This window comes from Camellia sinensis, chromosome 9 (assembly GCF_055761805.1).
Source record: "Camellia sinensis isolate YWXY chromosome 9, ASM5576180v1, whole genome shotgun sequence".
Lineage (NCBI taxonomy): Eukaryota > Viridiplantae > Streptophyta > Magnoliopsida > Ericales > Theaceae > Camellia > Camellia sinensis.
Genome location: NC_138969.1, coordinates 39,612,815 through 39,636,030, shown reverse-complemented (window position 1 = coordinate 39,636,030; position 23,216 = coordinate 39,612,815).

The following is a 23,216-nucleotide window of genomic DNA, read 5'->3' as shown; positions in this document are numbered from 1 at the left end:
AAGAGCTTTTAGTGAGCCACTTTCACTCAAACTCCCTCTTTAGTTTATTTTGGCTGATTTTTTACTCTAAGAGTAGAGAGAGGGTCGGCTAGAGAGGGTGAGAGAATAAGAATTGTGTTTGGCTTAAGTTTGTGAAGAATTTGAGGATTAAACTCAAGATTTTGCTATAGATTGGGAGAATTAAACTCCTAGGTGAGTATTTCATGGTTTCTAGTTGTAATTTTGTGTATTCAAGCTAGTTAGGTAATCAAGAGTAAGTTTGACATGAAATTGGGTTAGTTTTGTTGAATTGAAGGTCAATGTATGCGTGCATGTGTGTAATTGCTTTGGATTTGTATGTTTGACCACAAAATGTATGATCCATGTAAGATTTTGGTTAGAATTCATGCGTGTGATCACCATTTGCACCACTTGAGTTGATAAAGAGAGTTATATCTCACATGCATGTACAATTTATAAGAATATGAGCTTGAATGCATGAAATTGTTATGTTGGAGGTGAATTTGGTGTAGATTGGGACATGCATATGATTAATTGGTGAGATTGAGCTTCATTGGGTTGTAATTTGGGGTTTATGCCATGTTAGTACAAGTGTATTTGAAGTTTGAGCTATTGCATGCAAGAAATGTTGGTTAGAATGTCGAATTGATGCTCAAGAACATGTTCTGGATTTTTCAGAATTTTGATGTCCACTCGAGCGGGGAAACCACTGCTCGAGCGTGAATTTCGTGCTCCCAGTACTTTTGCAGACTTGGATGTTCGCTCGAGTGGGGAAGTTCACGCTCAAGCGGGTAGCTATGTAGACAGACCTTCAGCTCGAGCGCCAGACTTCACGCTCGAGCGTAATTTTGATACATCCAGCACTTTTTGCAGACATGGTGTCCGCTCGAGCGAGGTAATTTCACGCTTGAGCGTGGAGCCATGTAGTGAGGCCTTCCGCTTGAGCGCTAGACTTCAAGGTCGAGCATAAATTTGGTGTATCTAGTACTTTTGCAGGCCTCAAGGGTACGCTCGAGCGGGGAAGCCCACACTCGAGCGGGGACCCTGTTTCCTGAAATTTTGAAAAGACATTCTGTGTTTCACTTTCTGTTCTCTTTCACTTCCAAGTACTCTTAGGCATGCATTGAGCATTGTAATTGAGTTAAAGAGATAAGAATGAAGCCTAAAGAAGAAAACGTGAATTCGGAACGAATTGAATTGTTTGTGACCCTTTTGTGTTCATGGAATGTGTAGGGTCAAGCTCCAGAGCAAACTAACCAACCGATCACTGTGAGTAATATCTTAACAAAGATATCTGAAATATGTTGTTGTCCAATTGCTTACTTCTATGTAAGTTTTATAAGTTCATTGATTCGATTGGTGGACAATGTTTGCTATACCAAATGAGTGGGCTAGAGGCCGTTTTGATATGAATGGATGGGCCAGAGGCCGTTTTGACATGAATGGATAGGCCAAAGGCCGTTTTGACATGAATGATTGGGTCGGAGGCCGTTTTGACACGAATGAATGGGCCGGAGGCCGTTTTGACATGAATGGATGGGCCGGAGGCCGTTTTGACATGAATGGATGGGCCAAAGGCCGTTTTGGCATGAATGAATGGGCCGGAGGCCGTTTTGACATGAATGAATGGGCCGGAGGCCGTTTTAGGTCAGCCTTGTCACCACCCAAACCCGCCCTTACAAGTTTAGCATTGTAACCAACCAGTAATCTTCAGATTACCAAAGGCCTCTGACCTAATTAGCAAATTATAAGGGGCTAGCGAAAGCGAATATAGAAACATACATAGTCCATTGAGCTGTGTAGACATATATCAGACAAAAATTTCAAACTTTATATACATACACGTGATGTTATAAATACCATAGTCTTATGTCACATTCATTACAGATATAGCCAAAAAGGGACTTAGCCTAGTATACAGATAAACAGAAAACTTGTACATATTCTAGAAAGAAAACAAAGTCTTATATGTTCACAAAACATGACCATATGACATTCAGAATCTCCTCGGGAGGCACAATGGCTGGCTGACAAATCAAACTCTAGGTCATCAACTCCAAGCCTAGTTACGCGCCTGGTCACCTGTATACATAAATAATAAAATGAGAGGAAGCCCAATGAATAATAACAGAGTAAAGGGTTTTAATTGAATGATGTCCCATGTTAGATTCAGAAAACAAGTTTTATACTAGAAGCAGATTCGTATTCTTCTATAGAAATTAGAGTTCATACTTAATCATACGTGGTACATCCATTAGCATTAACAGAACAGATACAGACAGATGCAGAATAGATGGTGGTTATGTATAACCAGCTCCACAAAGGAACCTCCGGATCTGGGTAACAGATAATGAAACCTCTGATACCGGGTAACAGCTAACAGATATCACATGGTGCTAAGGATACCATGAATACATGTCAGAAATTGGACAATTATTCATTGTACTAAACATATATTTCAGAAAACAGATCTTATTTTATCATATAGAAAATAAATAAAGTTGAACATAGTTTTACTAAGTTATTACTCACAGATGGCTCCGAAAGTAGATAGACAGAGCAGACAAATCAGATATCTTGTGGTGCGTTATCTACACAAACATAACATACACACACATTAAAACACACCCTTGGATAGTACTTAACGTACTTCATTTCGTTCTTAGTGTATTTCTAAGTCTTATCCTCATTACTGTGTCTTAATTATGGCCTAGGAATGCCTAGGATGCAATGAGAATGCCAAAATGCGCTTGAAAACACTTAATCAAATTTGTTAAAACAGGGTCCTTGCTCGAGCATAACTTCCTTCGCTCAAGCATAGGTCCAAAAATATGAATAGTCGCTCGAGCGCAACTTCCTCACTCAAGCGATCTGTAAACTCTGCAAAAGTACTGGTTGTGTGATTTTTCCGCTCGACGTACGCTCGATAGTCGCTCGAGTGGTTTGCAAAATGTGTAAACTTCTAAGAGCATGCATTATATGCTTGAGCCAACTTTTTGTTGCTCGAGCGGGAGTGCAAAAACACAAAGTACTCGCTCGAGCGGAGAGGCAGAATTTTGGAATTTCCAAATTTGCTCCCAAGCTCAAAACTCGAATTCAAAACCTTAAAATGCAACCTTTGGGTCCCAAAACTTGAGAAAACATGTTTAAACTTGTAAAATATTAAGAACTAAAGATCATTTCGCAAAATTAAGGCCCAAAAGCTTGCCAATTCTTTCAAATTCAAACTTGAAATTGATGAACAATACATGCATGTAATGCTATGAATTCAAAACTTCCAAAACATGTATAGATGAAGTGTTGGAGTATAAAACCATGGTGAGTTCTCATAATCTAACAAAGATAAGCTCTTACATGTATGAAATTGGTGGAATTAAACTCAAAATCCATGAATTATGCATGCATGCATGGAATGATCCTCCTTTCTAATTCATTAGCTCAATTCTTGCATAACTTAGCTTAATTCTCTAGAATTCATGTATTAAAGTCTTGATTACAAAGCTTAAGGACAAAATTCTTACCTAGAGTCTTAAATTCACAAGTGTAGAAGCTTAAACTCCCAAATTTTCTTCAATTCTCCAACAATTCCTAACAATTCTCCATTTTCTAGCTTTTGATCTCAATTTTCTTCTTTCTCTCTCTCTCCCACATTTTGAGCTCAAGGATGAGGGAGTAAGAGTGTAGTGGGAAGTTCTAGCACCAATTTAGCCTTATATAGGATTCACTAATTAAGCTAGTTTAGTTAGTTTAATCAATTGATGAGTAATTAATCTAATTATGTGATTCTGAATCTAATTTTAATTGACCCTACCATAATTTCCCTAAAATTCCGATTAAAACATAAACCAAGTCAATTTCGCGATCGGATGCCGATAAGGCCTTCAATTCGCAGAACAAAACAGAAACATAAACAAATATTTCTACAATAGACAGATACAAATACAAATAATGCAGCACACATACAATTAATTCATAATTTCATCTTAATTACTTATTAGGCACCCTTAATCATGGTTTAACAGTTAATCATAGGTCGGGGTTATTACAAGCCTGTCTTTTCTATATTTACATATAAAATTCTACACAAACTCAATTTCAATTATAACAACCAATTTTATATGGACTTCATTTGAGAAATACTTATTTTCTATGCATTTTTCATCGTATATTTAATTTTTTCATTGTCAGATTTCTTTTAGGAGATTTTTTTAAGGTCCTAGCATTAAGATTTTACAGCATAAAAGGCATCCAATATTTTCATAATATCTAAGGTCTCTCAACATTAATCTAGAGAAAATTTGATCTAGAGAATTTCTCTAGACTTCCTAGTGGATTTCTTCCCAGAGAATTTCTCTAGATTCCAGTCTAAATATTTTCTCTAGATTTCTAGAGAATTTCTTTAGTTTTCGCAAGAATTTTTCTGGGTTCAAACTAGAAAATTTTTCTTCCTTCCTAATCACAATGTGCAATACGCAAATCAATCACCCAAATAAGTAGCAACAATAATCAATATACATATATATATATATATATCTAGAGAGAGAGAGAGAGAGAGACTCACTGAAAGGAGAATTTCTCTAGGTTTAAGCTTGAGAAATCCAAAGAAAATTGAAATTTCTCTAACTTTGTTTACAGAGAATTTCTCCTTGTTCATCTCCTTTTAACCCAATTACAAGTTCAAGTTCCCTCCCTTCCCTAAAACATGCATGCATGAGGCAATATAGATGTTATAGCATCAAGTGAGTGTATTCCTGACTTAGAATCACTAAAATAACTATTTCAAGTTTTGAGTCTGTATGTGCTAGTTTGACTATCAACTATAGTTTATCAAGGCAGCACTATTGTTGGTTTAGCTACAATTACATATTTTATTTTATTTGTTTATTTATGATTATTTGTTGTAAAATTGTGATTCCCTACTTTGCCAGATATCATGAAAGCATCCATTGTATTTATACTTTATCTTATTTCCTTGATAGCTTATACCTCTTACAGTACTCTAAAAAGGATATAAGTTACAAAATGTATATTAAGGAAATAGAGGATATACACAACGTATTTTGCAAGTCTGCGATCTGCATTACATTAATAATTTCACAAAGAACTATTATTCAATCTATTAGAGGCTTCATGGAGTGTACACTGTTGTGTTTTCACATGGCTTTCTGGTTGTTGATAACTGTTTTTGGCAATAGCAGAATCTGTAACAGATGCAACACAATGAGAAATTCTATTTCAGAACTTTATAGACCCACTTGTAACCAACTATTGATTCCTAAATGTAATAATTGAATATCTCATATAATAATTCAATATCTCATTTTCTTTCTAGCTAGAGGGGAGCCTTTTTTTTCGTATTTGAAATTTATTTCTTTGACTTGTTTTATTTTTTATTAGACAGACTAAATGTATCCCAAATTTTATTATTGTATTTTTCTAATTATCATCCAGGTAAGGGATAAGAGCAATTTCAAGATAGCAACTGATGATGAGATCGAAGTTGCACATTCAAAACAGTATCTTCTGAATCTCCCTATAACAGTTGATGAATCTAAGGTTTGTAATAGCTCGTGTGTTTGAAGTGAAAACGAACATCTGAGTTCTCTAGATATGCTTGTTTGTGCGCGCGCGCGCGCACACACACACACATATATATTAATGTCTAATATCAATTCTACCTTTTCGAATGTAGCTTAACAAGAAGCTTTTCAAGAGGTATTTTGTAGAGACAGAGATGAGAGAAAGCGAGAGAGATGAGAAGAAGAGAGAGAAAATGAGAAAATAGGTGTTAGGGTTAAATAGGACTTATTTTGGGTGGATGAGATATATGGGGGTAGGTGAGGGACCGGAACCTTAGAAATTATAAAATAATATTGTGGACCTGTCCTATTACTAAAAATGAGAGACGAACCTTAGACTAATTTTTTCTCTCTTTTATATAGTTGATATTTTAATTTAATTATTATGATATTTGGAAAAATTTATCTCGATATACAAATAAATAAATAAATAAATAAGATAGAATATGCTTAATTATGTGCATCACACTAATCAAATTAATTTTCTTATATATATATTTTTTATTTTTTTATCTATATTATTGATGGCTTAATATTAATTTATATTTAATTTTTTTATTTAACATGAAATTATTTATTATAAAAAAATTATAATTAATTTAAATTTTATATACCTATATACAATATGTATGAATAATTCAAAAAAAAAATATTAAAGAAAAAAATCAATACATTACATAACTAATTTATGTATTTTTTTTTCTTAATCCAATAACAACATATTTATATTTAGTCTTTTAAATAAATTTTTTATAATTCTATTTCTACATATTTTTATTTTCTAAATAAATATAAATTAAAATTAAATAATTCGAATTACTTTTAGTGTTATATTACTAAATTCTCTTTCTAATTTGACTATTATTTTTAATATCTAAATGAGTGTTTATTTTATTATCTTATAATTTAATATATATCATATTTATACCACAAAAGAACTAAAATTATAAAAAATAAATAAATAATTTAACTAAAGTTAAGTATTCATATAACACTTTTATAAAACGATTAAGCTAAGATTATTATATAAATAATTTAAATTAAAATTATGGTAAATTACACTAACACCTCTTAAGGTTTGGTCCAATTACATCCCACTCCTTGACGTTCTGGAAATTACATTCCTACCCCTGTGGTGTAGCTCGACGTTTTCACGTCCCTTTCGGAAGCTCGAAATGAAGCCCTATAATTTGGACTCCCATGGTTCTGAATCTAATCTTACAATCGCAATATGAAACTAATAAATACCAAAGAGTCCAAATCTGGCAAATCGTTTTGAAAAATTGATTTTAGGATAAAAAATGCCAAAATTGGACTGTTTTGCCAGATACAGAGTCGCCACCTAAATATTTTATTTTTCGGAAAATTTAGGAAACCCATGACTCGTGCCAAAGGCCACGTGTCCGTCATCACCAAAGTTGCCTCGGCTCGAGAATTTAGGTACGAGAGAGGAAGGTCATGAATTGAGCACCCAAGCTCGCACGATCAAAGATCGGCCTCTACTAATCATGATTTGATTTTTTATAAACATTATGTGCTCTTGTTCCGGTTATTAGGCTAGCTTTACTACGTGATGCGCACAATCAAGTATAGACTAGTTTGTTCAATTTAGAATAATTCAACTCATGTTTGTTTGAAAAAATGGTTTGAATTTGCCACCTCAAGTGGGCTTAAAGTTTGCGGATTTGCCACCAAACATAGTGGGCTTTAAAAAATGATTTGCCACTCAACAAAGTGGGCTTAAAACGCACATTTGTTGAATCGTTCCAATTCAAACAACAGCCCTTCATCCACAGACATTCAAGCAGTTTAGCAAGTAAGCACATAGCCTCATGGCAAGCATGCTAATCATGGCAACATTCACATTCATGCAAGTATGCTAAAGCGTAAAAGCTCACCTAGTACTCCAAGCCAAGATAAGACAAAGTTAGAAAAATATGCATGATTCCTAACTATGCGAAATGTCTAATGCAACACATGTAATACGTAATTAATAGGCTCGGCTACTAATATGGCATATGGATCAATTTGATAATATGCGATTAAACAATTATTCAAAGATTTATTGAAATTGCAATGCAGTTTGAATGATGCTTCGAGCCTTGGTGCATGCATGCAATACAAATGAATGGGTGCAAGTATAAAGTACAAGGTATGCTAATTGAAACATGTCCCTAATCTAACCATCAAAAGCGATTAAATAAAAGGGAGAAAGACGTGGGGTTAGAAGACATACACACATGCACGCACACTTATTACAACATTATGCCCTCGCGAAGGAGGGTCCAAATGAATAAGCTAAGTAGCTAATCAAGCTAAGCTAAGCTAATTAAGCTAATTATTACAAAACTCGAATGAATAATTAACTAACTATCTAAGCTAATTAATTAAGAATTAACTAGGCTAAGCTAATTAAATATTACAACATCAACTAATTAGCTACAACTAATTAGACTAATTAAATATTACAACACGATTTGCTATGCTAATGAAATAATTAAATAACAAATGCATTTGATATGAGCATGACGGAAGATGGATGAAGGTTGCATGCGCATCATCTGAAAGCTGCTTTGTCTACCCCAGACCGCCTCTGTTTCACCATCAACCACTGCTTCTGTTTCTGCAAAATTGCACTGCTAGCCACACACCAAGGACCGGCCGTGCATTACTGATGGCTGGCCAGGCCTACAGAGGGCCGGCCGTGCATTGATTTGGTGCAAACTCTGTTTTTGTGCTCTGAGGTGAAATCAGTGTAGATAAAGCATTTTCAAGCTCTGTTTGTCTTTCCTTCCTTCTCTGTTATAGGAAAACCTCAAGAGAAGGTTGGGATTGACTCCAAAACCATCAATGAGCAATATGATCGCTTGATGATCTCGGAGATCGTCTTGGACCAAAAATCAATAAATGTAATGCAAATAGACCACCCTTCCCTTTTTGTCATGGGATGAACTTAAAAAAGGAAGTTGAGACACTTCAAGGACATCAAAAACACCATGAATTGATGCTTTATAACCCTTAACACAAGGAACTTGGCATAACGTCCGGCCAAGTTCAAGCTATTTAAGTCATTTTCTTTAACTGTGTTGATCCAAATTTTAAACCAATTGTTTTAGGCCTTGCCATTCATTAGTCCATTTGTCCAAATGTGGTGTAAATGTCCTGTAAACGAGAAGTGATGTCAAACAAGAGGTCCTTCCAAGACATGAGAAGGAGATTACACCGTTGACGATGAATCTCCGAAGAAATTAAGCCATTAAGTGTAGGTCTCCTTTACATGCATTGCGCAACCTCAATTGATTGAAACCATTCTCATGAATGAAAGATGTGGAATAATTTATTGATTAGCAAACTTAAGCCCCAAAACATGGAAAATGAACAAAGAAAGCATGTTAAACAACAAGTATGCCAACTAATGAGACCTCAAGTGTATCAAACAAGGCATGAACCAATTGGAAAAACTTAGACAACCTCAAAATAGTCCTAAATACATGAAAATCAGAGGTGAAACATGCATGAAAAGGGGTTAAAAAGCTAAACAATAAAGATGAGAATTAAGGCTAGTAAACAAGGAGGAGGAGGGGTGGCTAACCCCTTCATTTTTGAAGCTTCAAAGCATGGTTTTCAGCCTTTTCAAACCTCTGAAAATCAATGTAAAAACCAAAGAAAAAGAGTGAAAAGGAGAAGGTTTGAGTTATGAATAAAGGTGCAGATAGAGCAAGCTCTCTCTACCCTTTTGGTAACCCTTCAAACCCAACGGCAACACTTCAAACAAACTCAAAACCAACCAAAACAGCAAGAATAATGAAGTAAAGGATATAAATGAAGGCAAGAAAAGAGAAAACAAGTTTATACATTTCAAGAAGTAAACTTGTTCTTGGAGTTTCAAACTTGGTTTCAATGCACTCTCAAGCTTGAATTACACTTCCTCAAGATTAACCAAGGCTTTAGGATGGTAAAGCAAGGTTGTATATGATGTATATAGGTGGTGTAAGCAAGCTAGGTTAGCCCCAAGGTAACTTGCAATGGAAGAAACAGAAGCGAAGTGCTCTCAAGGTGTATATATCTCTTCTTGAATTTTTTTCAACCCTCAAAATAGTCCCAGAGCTTTGGTTTTATACAATTCGAGCTGAAAAGGTGATAAATATCTTCAAAAATGGACAGCTGGTGGCCTCCTACCCAGAACAGTGTTTATCGCCATCGAAAGTCGGCCGGCCATTCATAGCCACGGTCGGCCATCACTAATGCACGGCCGGGCCTTGATAGCCTCCCCTGTTTTTTTTGGTTCAAACTCACCTCAGGGTGAGAAATGGTCCAGAAATGAAACCCAAGGGTTCAAACAAGGTAAATGTTGAAGAAGTGAGGTTATTTCGGAAGCCTGACTGATTCCGAATTACTGTGGATTCACAATTCAACTTTCATCATTGAGTGCATTGAACCAACTGTCTGAGTCTTACGGATGATCAAAAATAGGGTTTCTACATGTGGTTAATAGTTTTATTTCACGAACCCCTTGCTTATATAAAAGACAACAACTCCAAGTACAAAAACATATGAAATTACATTGAAAAAAAAATTAAAGCAAAGGAAAAGGAAAAAATAAATAAATAAATAAACAGAGAAAGTAAAGCAAAGTAAGAAAAGAGAGAGTGCATGAGTTCAATGTCTTCATTCCATCTAAATAATTATAATGACAAGGGGTTAGTGTAATTTCCCAAACGTCAGAGAATGATATGTATTAAATCCAAATCTCAGGGGATGTAAGTGTAATTTACCCTAAGAACAATGACCTACTACAACAAACAGATCTTCTTATGTGATTAGTAATTTTTTTTAAATGTTTTCAATAGCTAAAAGCAATTTATATAAAACGTTCAAAAAAAAAAAAAAAACATATAACAGTCCAAAGGTCAGGTTTAAAAATTAAGTTGTGATCATATGTCTTTTCTTAAGGAAATATTTTTTCTTTTTCTTTTTCTTTTTTTGAACTTGGATTGGAGGTGAAAACAGTGTAACATTTTTTAAAAATTTATAGGATCTTGGCTTGGCTTGCCTAAGCTATGTTACACGATTTTGGGTGTGGGTGTCATATACGAGTATGGGTCAAGTAGCAGATTTGTCTATTCTTAAAAAATGAGGGTACGCGAACTCAGTTTAAAAGTGTCCGAAAAATAAATACAGATACAAAGACACGATACATGAAATATTCAAAGGAACTTCTAACAAAATATTCACAAGGGCCTCCTAATTTAGCTAGAACAAACAACTACACCCAAAATAAATCCCAAGACATACAAATTAGCTTTTTCTAGATTCTATTGGTATTTTTCCATAATAATACTAGAAAAATATATAAAATAAAATTAAATAGAAATGATAAAATAATAATTTTTTTTTATTAAAGAATGAAATACAAAATAAATTACAGAACTAAGTATATAGGAATGAATTAGATTACATCATGGAACATATTATAAGACGGATTCACATAGACATACAAAATAATATACAAGAAATAGTTTAAATCTAAAAGTTTGAATAACAAAGGATAAGAGAAGCAAATTGAAACCTGTGTGATACCACAGTTACCTTAAAATAGATTCACCGCCTCTCAATGGGTGCTGGAGTTATGCCAGCATCTGTCTCTCAGGATACAACGGTTGAAACTGGCTTATGCAGAAGCACCTTTCGAATAGTTTCGGCGAACTTGACAATGGCAGCACTCTCTCTCTAACAAGAACCAAATAAGGGGCTAGCACAAAGAAGATAGAAAAAATTCCTTTAGTATAAAAATCATCTCAAACTTTATTATCTCAAAACACCATCTCATTTCCCATACAAAAATCTCTCCAAAATTATTCTACTAAATTTGAGGGGAAAGCATCTATTTATACTTGTAGGGGAGAACCTTAGCTATGAAGGCTAACATCAATAGGATCATCAAATTGCCACTAACCAAGGCCATCAAAAACTCATGGCCACTAATATGGTCATCAATTCTATCATTAAAAGATGAGAGTTACAAAAGTTTAAAAATTTCATGTGCTTAATATATACAAATAAATATGTATATAATGATATTTGAAAAATTCAAATAGATGGGTCGCAAAATGGATACGGGTGTTGGATCACAACCCGATCCAAGCCCAATCTCAAACACATACACAAGCTAAGCCCAACACAACACAGTCCAAACCAAGCTCAAGATTAAGTCAAAGTTTAAGTCCAAGACCAAGACCAAACCCAGCACATGCACAAGTACAAGCCTATGCCTAGTCTAAACTAAGACTAAGTCCAAATCTAAGCCCAACTTTTATTGATGCCCACTTTATGTGACAATTCTTATTCACAACCTAATAGTTTCGGCTCATTATTTTTATATTGTAATCTTCTAACTTAAGAGAATACAACCCTACTCGGACCCACCTTAACTGACAAATGTGACCCACTTTAATTTTGAATTAAAGTTGTCGAAAAATCATTATTTTCCAACAATCCCCTACATTAATAAAATTGGCTGAATAAAGAAAAACAAACAACGCTTAACAACAAAGACTCGAAGAGAGAGCACATAGAATAACCCTGCATCAGAAAAGGTAGCTGTTGGCCTTGAACCTTTCGTAGTGAAAGCCTATCAAATTTACCAGCTGACCAGTGAACGTGATGTCTTGAACTGTTCTGCCGTTTATGTAAACCAAGACAATAGACCTCACACAGGAGTCACTCCAACCATCGTTCTGTCCTCACTATTGTGTCCTGTTTGGCCCTGGAACACTTGCTTGGTTCAGTGAATGTTTTTAAAGAATTCAGCCTTGTTAATTCTTAAAAAAGTGGCCCCACTTTGCACTCACATAGGTGACCTACATAAGGTATCTGGTTATACTACGGTTGACAATTCACAGCACTTACGCCATTAAAAGTATTAGCTTAACCTTCCACCCCATAGGGTATCACTGTATAAAGGAATAGACAAAAGGATTTACCTCTTCAATGACTCACCCATTGCACGTAATTAGGTTGTCCCTTTAAACCTAGATCTTGGGATCTCCAGTCAACTAGGTTGGGTTTTCTGTTTCAGTAACATTTGCTAAAGGCCTTAACCTCATTCCTTTTGACGAATTCTTACTAACTCTCGATTTAACCCTTAGGTTAATGGATCCGTGATATTGCCCTTAGACTGTATATAGTCTATAGTGATTACACATGAGAGTAGTCATCCTATAGAACTATGTCTTTGACGAAAATGTCTAAACCTCATATATGTGCCCTACCAATACTTGATTGGCTGTCACAAAGTATACCAAATTGCTAGCTCAAGTTTTGAGCAACATAGAAACATGGAATATCCTCAAGAAAATGGCAAAGCCATTCAACTACTTCAACAGCTTTATCTAAAGCACTAAATTCTGATTCCATCATTGATCTCATGATACACATCTGCTTGAAAGATCTCTAAGACACGGTTACAGCTCCAATAGAGAAAAACACATCCACTAATAGATTTGTAGTCTTTATATCAGATATCTAGTAGGTGCCTTGGTACCCTTCCAGTACGATTAGATATCAAGTTTTACACAACCCATAATCCCAGCTTCATTGTAAGTACATTAGTACCCGCATAAATGCCTTCTAAAGATAGACATTGGGATTACTCGTATATCTACTTACCCTGCTAACTGAGTATGCTATACTCGGCCTTGTACAACTCATTACATACTTTAAACTTCCAATGACCCGAGAATATTCTAATTGAATTATACTTCAACTATTATTCCTGGCCAAATGTAGACTCAAGTCTACTATAGACACCCCATTTTTGACCGTCCTCAAGACGTGGACGTCATCGTTTGAACACTCGATGATCATCCATGCCCGTGTTCGTTTTGAGTTTCTGAAGGTCTCGGCTGTGTGCCTTGCCTTGGAGCCTCTCAACTTGTCTATTTTGTGCTTGGTTATGGACCAAGAGCTTGTGACTTTGTTTCTGAGGGAAGAGGGTGGCCTGCTAGCCATCCCTACAACCCATCGGCCAGGCCCCATGCCTATCGGCCATGCCCCATGCCTATTGGCCATGCCCTCTTTCCATCGGCCATCAGTGGTGGCTGGTCGGCTTCACTGATGGCCGGTCGGCACATTTAATGGCCGGTCGGCCATACTTTTTGGCCGAGGCCCTTTTTCTTGCTTTTACAGATATTTTTATTACCAGCTGTGCCAGCTGGTGAGCATAGAACTCATCCTCCATACACGTGCATAGAGGGATTGATACAAGCCTCTAGCTTGTCCAACAAGCTTGAGACTTGGATTTCTATAAGAGGGGAGGTCCCTCTCCCTTTCCAAAGGTTCAAAAATTTGAGATAAAAAACATATCCCTCTCTCTCTATATTTCTCCATCTCTCTCTATATTTGCACTTGTTTGTGCCTTAAAGTGGTTTTTCTTCACACTTTTGCACTAAAGCACCTAGTGAAACACCTTCACTCTTGAGCTAAGGTTCTTGGAGGTTGCATTTGAGTGGTTTTAGCTTGGTTTTTGCCTCTGAACTTGTTGTTATTGTTGTGCTTCAAGGGTGAGTCCTATATCTTCTTTTAAGCTTTGTTTTTGCTTAGGTATTTAGACACCTTTGCATGCTACTTTTGGCTTAACTTTTAACTACAAAAAGCTTCATTTTTAAATATTCAAAATGGTTGTTTGAGGCTTGGTTTGAGTTAGGGGTGGTCTACCCCCTTTGGTGGCTTGTTATGCTTTGTTTTGTGCCACCTCTTTGGGCCTTTGAGATCACCTTCTCTTGGCCTTTTAACCACTGAATTCTAGAGAAATTTCAGTGGTGGAAAGTGTGTTTTGAGGCCTTAAATAGGAGGGGGTTGTCCTCTCTCCTCTTCTCTTGTTTGCTTGTGTTGGTGGCTCACCAAAAGGGCATGTATTTCTATCTTCTTGAGGCTTTGTTTAAGCACTTTTTTGTGATTTTTTAGACCTTGCATGACTCTATTTTTGGTTGTCTTGGTCACCTCTTGCATGCTTCTTGTACTTGTAGTATAATCCTACTTGTAGCTTTGCAAAGTAGCATGTCTTTCTAGCATGTTGGGGCTCTATCTTAGCATGTTTTTGTGACTTTTCTAACATGTTATAACTCTATTTTGGGTTGGTTTGATCGCTTGTTGCAAGCTTCATGTACTTGTAGTGCAATTCTCCCTATAGCCTTAACATGCATCATGCTTTGGACCATCATTTTAGCATGATTTTGGCTCCACTCTAGGAAGCTTTTACTCATGTTTTTCCATGCTTAAGCTCTATTTTAAGTTGTTATAGTCATGCATTCCTTTCTTTGTATTGCCATAGTGCAATCTTGCTCACTAGCTTTGAGTTTCATAGTCTCTAGCATGGCTTACTTGAGTTGTTTGCATGCTTTGGCCTCTTTTCTGCCATGATTTCAGTGTATGAAGTGTGGTCATACTCTCTCATGTTTCGCTCTTTCAATGCTTTTGGAGAGTTATGATTTATGCCTTAAACATGAGCCAATATGTATGCCATCTTGTCTAAGCTTTTGGGCTACCATTTCAATGTGTTTTGGATCTTATTTTGCCATGATACGACTCTGTTTTTGGTTGGTTAGACCATCCCTCATTTGCTTCTTACATGTGTAGTGTAATCCTCCTCATTAGCCTTGCATGCTCCATGCTTCACGTCTCTAATTCTAACATGTGTTGGATATGTTCAAGCATGTTTTTGGCCTTGTTTTGACCAACCTTGGGACTGTTTTGAGTCACCTTGGCCCTTTGGGGCTTGCTTGATATGGCTATGGTGCAAGTACCTTTGCTAGCCTTAAGCTTTGAGCCTCCTAGCATGCCTCATTTGTCATATGTGCAGGTTTTGGCATCATTTGGAATGATAGTTCAGAGCATATAGTGTTGTCACACTTCCATGTTTTTCACTCTTTAAGTGCTCTTAAAAGTTGCACCTTTATGCCTTATTCATGGGCTAATGCATGAGCATGCATTTTCTTACTTTTAATGCTAGCATTTCGGAGCATTTTGGCCACTGTTTTGGCATGCATGAGGTATGTTTGTAGTTGGTTTAGCCACTTAAACTTGGTATTGCATGCCTCTTGTGAGATGCTCTTTCCTAGCTTTAATGCCTTAAGCTTCTAAACTTGCCATGCATGCATTGTTCACATGATAGAATCCTGTGCATGCCATTGGCATTGATAGGATGATCATGTTGTATGTGTTGCATTGTGTTTGGATCGAGCGTTGATCCAAACACAAGGAATGTGGCACGTTTAGTACTTGAAGTGATGAAACGTGTTGCGTTTCTTGGTCGCCGACCCTCTTGATCAATCATGATAAAGGTTAAGGCCATTATGTGTTGTTTGTGCATTCATCAACATTGTGCAAGCTTAACTCGTTGGCCATCATGCATTAAGATGCGTGATTGATGGCTCGAGAGCCGAGCACTACACTCCTTTGAGCTTGAGATATGATAAGGAGTGTGGTTGCACACACATTTCCTTGCAAATACACTGCCATTCCTCTGTTTGTGCTCTGTTGCAACCAAAAGAGAAATTGCAGGAAGCAGTGGCCGACCGGCCATCAAAGCTGTCGACCAGCCACCAAGGCTGCCGATTGGCTATCAGAAGTGGCCGATGGCCGTCAATTTTTCCTGATGGCCATCCCTTTGGGCCGACCATCCCTCAGCATGTTCCTAAGGTGGGTCAGAAGTATCTTGGAAGTTGGCACAATTTTCAGAAGTCCAAAAGAGTGCAAACAGAGGCATCATGAGACACGGTAGTGGATTTCTGAGCGAAGCCGACCGAGCATGCATATCTCTCTCCCCTCAAGGCCAATTTAACTGCTTTGTTTAGCTAATTAATTTGCTGATTTTGTAATTAATTAGTTAATGTATTTAGCTAATTTATTTCATCTTTGTAATATTCTAATTAGATTAATATAGCTAGCTTCAATTCGGTTTGTAATTAATTAGCTTAGCATAGCTAGTTAGTTGATTTATTCGGACCCTCCTGCGAGAGGGCGCATTGTTGTAATAAGGGTGCGTGCGTGTGTGCATGTCTTCTAACCTCCATTTCTTTCTCCTTTTTACTTAACCGCTTACGATGGTCAGTTTTAGGGCATATTTCAATTAGCATCCTTCTGCCTGCATACGTGCATCATTCATTCGTCTTACATGCACCGGGCTCAGCGTATCATTCAAACCGCATTGTATTTCAATACTTACTTGAATACGTGTTTCAAAGCATGTTATCGAGTGTTGCATTCATATGCCATTCTAGATAGCCGAGCCTATTTAGTTGCATTTTTGCATGTGTTGTATTAGGCATTTAACATAGCTAGGATCATGCATTGATTACTAACTAGCTTCTTTTTTGGCTCGGAGTACACTGTGAGTGTTTACGCTTTAGCATCCTTGCATGTGTGTAAGTGACTGCCATGATAGCATGCTTGCCATGAGGCTATTTGCTTAACTGCTATAACTGCATGAATGCCTGTGGGTGAAGGCTTGATTGCCTGAATTGGAACAACTCGATGATTGTGAGTTTTAAGCCCACTTGAAGTGGCAAAATCATGTTTTTCTAAGCCCACTTGAGGGTGCCAAATCCGCGCTTTAGCCTACTTGCGAGTAGCACTTTCATACCACTTTCGAAAACAAACATGAGTTGTTTTGTTCCAATTCGCGTGATCGAGTCTATACTTGTATGTTATACGCATCACATAGTAAGCTAGCTAATAAACCGGAAAAAGAACACATGTGTTTCCAAAAACAACATATCATATTTAGTAGAGGCCGATCCTTTGATCAGGCAGCGCGGGTGCTCATTTCATGACCTTCCCCCCTCGTACCCAAGTTCCCGAGCCGAGGCAACTTTGGTGATGATGGACACGTGTCCTTAGGCACGAGTCAGGGTTTCGTAAATTTCCCCAAAACAAAATATTTATGTGGCAACTCTGAAATCTGGCAAAGTAGTCCATGTTTGGCACTTTTTGATTCAAAATTGATTTTTCAAAACTAATTGCCGGATTTGGACTCTTTGGTGATTTATCAGTCTTACATTGCACTTTGTGAGATTAGATTTAGAACCGGGATAAGAGTTCGAACTATAGTAGCTAGAAGTACAATTCGCGCCCTCGCACGCGGAGCGGAGTTCGGGCGGTCTACATCTACCGGTGTCTTCGACACACTTTTATTTGATTTACTAAATTTCTCAAGTATCTTATCAACATAATAAGACTGAGAAAGTACAATACTACCAGATGTTCTAGTAATCTTAATACTCAGAATCACATCTGCAAGGCCCATATATTTTATGTTAAACTTAGAGTATAACAATTTCTTGGTAATTTTGAACATCTTTTCATAATTACCAAATGTACAAACATAAATTGACATATCTATTTGTCAATGTCTTTGACATCCACACAATGTTTAATACCTGTTTATCTAAAACCCACTTGACAACATTGTGCTATCAAATTTCACATGCCAATGTTACGATGCTTGTTTCAACTCATTTAATGATTTTCCAAGCTTATAGACTTTCCTAGTCCTGGAACCGACAAACCCTTCATATTGTTCCATAAAGATTTATTCAACTAAATCTTCATGTAGGAAAGTTACCTGAACATCTATCTTGATATATCTCCAGACTTTACACAATTGCGATCACACTCACCATAACTGATGATCACGTATCAAAGTAATCTAGGCCTTCTATTTTCTCGGTATCCTTTGATAACAAGCCTGTCTCATCGGCTTTCATTAACTTACATCTCAAGGCTTACTACCCATGCAAAATAAAGTTAAATTAATATCTTTTTTTTGGAGAAATCACAGCTTCAAAAAAACTTTTAGCCTTACTAGCCACCATATAGGTTTAAGAAGTTTAAATAGAAAAACTTTAAAGTCCTAACATTTCAACATCTTCTAGGCTCATCTCATGAAAATCGCTTCCTCAATTCCATGATGGTATGTAAAATGACTAAATTATTTGATTAGTAAAAACAAGTGCATATAAAATGACTAAATTACCTGTACACTAAATTACCTGTAAATATGAATCTTATTTACATTATATGTTCTTATTCCAGTTTATTAGGCTAGCATTACTATGTGATGCGCACGCACACAAGTATAGACTAAGAATTGGAACATTTCAATTCATGTTTGTTTTGAAAATTGTTTTGAATATGTACCACTTGAAAAAGTGATCGCATATGAACATTACTCAAATTATTCCAATTCAAGCAACTAGCTTTCATCCACAAGCATTCAAACAGTTTATATCACTTAAGCAATTAGCCTCATGGTAAGCATGCTAAACATGGCAACAATCACATGCGATATGCTAAAGCGAGTAAAGGCTCACCTAGTACTCCAAGCCAAAAAAAGAAAGATGAGTTAGAAAAATGCATGATCTTAACTTATGCAACATGACTAATGCAACACATGCGATATGCAATTACTAGGTTCGGCTACTAATGTGGTATATGAATCAATTAAATAACATGCGGTCTAAGCACGTATTCAAAGAAGCATTTAAACTAACAATGTGAGTTAGAATGATGAACCGAGCCTCGGTGCATGCAAGACAAATGGATGCAAACATGAAGTATGCTAAACAAAACATGATATCCCTAAACTAACCATCATAAGCTAGTAAATAAAAGGGAGAAAGACGTGGGGTTAGAAGACATACATGTTATTACATTGCGCTCTCACGAAGGAGAGTCTAAATAAACTAACTAGCTAACTAATTAAAGCTAAGCTAATTAAGCTAATTATTACAACAAATTAATTAACTATTCTAGCTAATTAAAATAATTACAACACTTAACTAGCTACAACTAATTAATTACAACAAATATTTAAGCTAAATATTTAAACTAAACAGGCTCGATAGCCACTGTTTTGCTTCCAAAAGGCCTCTGTTGCACAATAGTGAACTTTGCCCACTTCCAGAATAACTCTGCTTTGCTTAAACAACACATTGCTGAATTTTGCATCAGTGGCTGGCCGGACAGGAGTGAGGGCCTGCTGGCCACTAGTGATAGCCGGCCGGCCATCAAAGGTGGCCTGTCAGCTATGGAAAGTGGCATATCGGCCACTGTTGCCCAGTTCATCTTGTTGCAACAGAGAACAAATAGAGCATGCACAGGGTATTCTCAAGGGTTGTCTGCACAACTCACCCCTCCTTTTCATGAACAAATCAAAGGAGAGACAAAACTTGGTCCATAAACTATCAACTCAAGCAATTTCATTGCATAATGGCTCATGAACCAAAGTGTGCAAGTTCAATAAATGCTACAAAGTAAGACTCAAACCTCCTCCCTGATCAAGGGAAGTGGTGACCTTGGATACTTGAACCATTTCATCACTAATAAGTATGACATGCCTCAAGCTTTCATGTGTTCAATTAATGTCCGATTGAACACAAAACCAATTATTATCTTGCACCATTTTAGTCCCATTTTAATTACTTCATTTTAATTACCAACCATCCTTTGATTCATTGAGTCCAATGGTGAGTTTAAGTCCTCTAATGGAAAGAAGGCTCAAACCAAGTGTTGTTTTAGGCATGAAAGAGACATCACACCATTGGTAATGAACCCCAAAGGGATTAAACCATTATGCATGACATCTCAATCTCATGCTTTAAACAAACAAGTTGCTTGAAACCACTTTCAAAGCAAAACAAAAGTCAAAAAATGAGGGAGGTTCCAGAGATGATTAAGAGTGATCACAAGTATGGAAAGCCATAAATAAATATAATCAACTCAAACAAGATGGTGTCTAAGGCCTAGAACACCAAACTTATGAGGACAATTACACTATAAGCATGCAAAACAAAGTCCAAATGCAACTATCAACCAAAAACAGTGCTTAAATAGTCCTAGAACATGCTGGAATTAAGACAAAAATAGCTAGATTAATATGCTAAAACATGGCACAAACTAAGCTAGTAAGCAAGACACAAGAAGGGAGGTCTAAACCCTCTAAATTTGGACTTCAAAACATAATTTTGGCCACTGAAATAACTTTGAAAAACAGTTCTTAAAAGCTCAAAATTAGATAGTAAAAGGATGGGAAACACAAGGGAAAAGGCCTTTAAAACAAGATGCAACGAAGGTGGAAAATAGCATTATAGTTGGAAAATAACAAATAAAACAAAGCAACAAGCAAAGCCTTATACCTCTTGAAGAGAAGACTAATTCTGGCAACAAATCATGACAACACACCCTTCAAGAACTCAAACCAAGCTCAAAAGTACCTCAGCTCAAAGATGAGAAGGTTTGGTTAAGGGTGTATAGGCAAAGGTTAAGGATATGCAGGCAAGAGTGTAGAAATTTGGAAGAGAGAGAGGAAAAATTTTGCTCTAAAATTTTTTTAACCTTAAAACATGAGAGGGAGGCCCTCTATATATAGAAAACATGAATTTCCCTCAAGAACATCCAGCCCTACACGTGGGAGCAGATGCAAGCATCTGAGCAAATAGTCGGCACAGCTGTCACAAAATATCTGCAAAAGATAATGGTGGCCGGCCGGCCATCATTGGTGGCCAACAGGCCACATCAGTGGCCGACAACCCAAAGAGGTGCCCTGAAGCTGCAAGCTTGAAAAACCAAGATTTGGTCCAAGAATGAGGCAACAAAACTGCAAGGTTTGAAAGGCTCAAAGCTGTGGCATTCCACTGAGGACTTCGAGCACTTGATGAGCATATAGACTCATCATTGGGTGTGCATGCGATGGCATCCAAGTCGTAAGGGCTGTCAAAAATGGGTTGTCTACAGTTGCCCCTCTTTGACAGAACTCAGAGTCATGAAATGACGTGAGTGAATGTCAAAGCCTGAAGACGACCCATTTTGACAAGGCCATAAGACTTGAACAAACAATCAAGACAGAAATAAAAGGTTGCGACCACAGGCAGCCTACGTATCCCTTTGCAAGGAATCAAACCAGCGTAGTTCTGGGGCAAGATGCAAATGATATGCACAATGCAACTTTGAAAGCAAGACTAACACGCTTCGCGACGCCGGCTATTTTAAAAACTCATGATCATGCGAGATGATACGATAAGCAATAACAAATGCAATAATCAAGACAATGAAATAATAACATATGAATGAGCAGCTTCAAGCTTAGAACCGACACAGGTTCCATGCAAAAAATTCTAAAACACGCTCTGACCATGCCAAAACAAGAGACAAGGAAAGAAAACACCGCTCAGGGTTACACTTCACACATTCTAAGAAACTGAGAACAAAAATCTCTCGGGGTCGTGTTTCATGTGTCCCAAGAAACAGAGGAACCACTCAAGGTTGCATTTCACGCATCTTGAGAAACAAGAACGACAGCTCGGGCTCGTGCTCTGCGCATCTCGAGAAACAAGAGAACCCACTCGGGCTCGCTCTTCACGCGTCTCGAGAAACAAGAAAAATCGACCGAGCTCGCACTTCATGCAACCCGAGATAAAACACGCCTAGAGCCACACATCACGCGTCTTAAGATACAAGAAAAGTCATTTGGGCCTGCGCTTCACGTGTCCCGAGATGAAACACGCCCAGCGTCGCACATCACACGTCCTGAGATACAAAAAAAAAGCCGCTCGGGCTTGCGCTTCACGCGTCCCAAGATAAAACATGCCCAGGGCCACGCGCCATGAGTCCTGAGATACAAAAAAACCATTCGGGCTCGCGCTTCACGCGTCCCAAGATGAAACATGCCCAGGGCCGCATGTCATGGGTCCTGAGATACAAAAAACAAGCAGCTCGGGCTTGCGCTCCACGCGTCCTGAGATGAAACACGCCCAGGGCTGTGTGTCACGCGTCTTGAGATACAAAAAAAGTCACTCGGGCTCATGCTTCACGCTTCTCGAGATGAAACACACCCAGGGTCGTGCGTCACGCGTCATGAGATAAAAAAAAAGCCGCTCGGGCTCACGCTTCACGCGTCCCAAGATGAAACACGCCTAGGGCCGTGCGTCACGAGTCCTGAGATACTAAAAAATTGCTCAGGCTCATGCTTCATACGTCCCAAGATGAAACATGACCAAGGCCACACGTCACGCGTCCTGAGATACAAGAGAAAATCGCTCGGGTTCGCACTTCACGGGTCCCGAGATGAAACATGCCCAAGGTCGCGCGTCACGCGTCTTGAGATACAAGAGAAAATCACTCAGGCTTGCGCTTCACGTGTCTCAAGATGAAACACACCTAGGGTCACGCGTCACGCATCCTGAGATACAAGAGAAAGCTGCTCGGGCTCGCATTTCACGTGTCTCGAGATGAAACAGAGAGGTGTGCGATAGATGCACAAAGCAACTGACGTATGATATTAATTGAAAACATGTTCTATGCAAGAAACAAAAGCATATTCTATGTATGAAATAAGAGCACATTCCATGCAAAATTGATAGCGTGTTTTACACATGAAGCATAACTGATGCAAGACATGCGTGCAGTATGCATATACGGGAAATACACATTCTATGCAACGAAAGAGAGCAAAGGCGTAAAACAAATAAAACAATACTCGATGGCACCTCCAATTTAGATCTCGGAGGAATTGCAACATGTTCAAAAGGATACACCTTGTTTAGAGTAGCAACTGGGACATGTTCACACACTGGAACACAG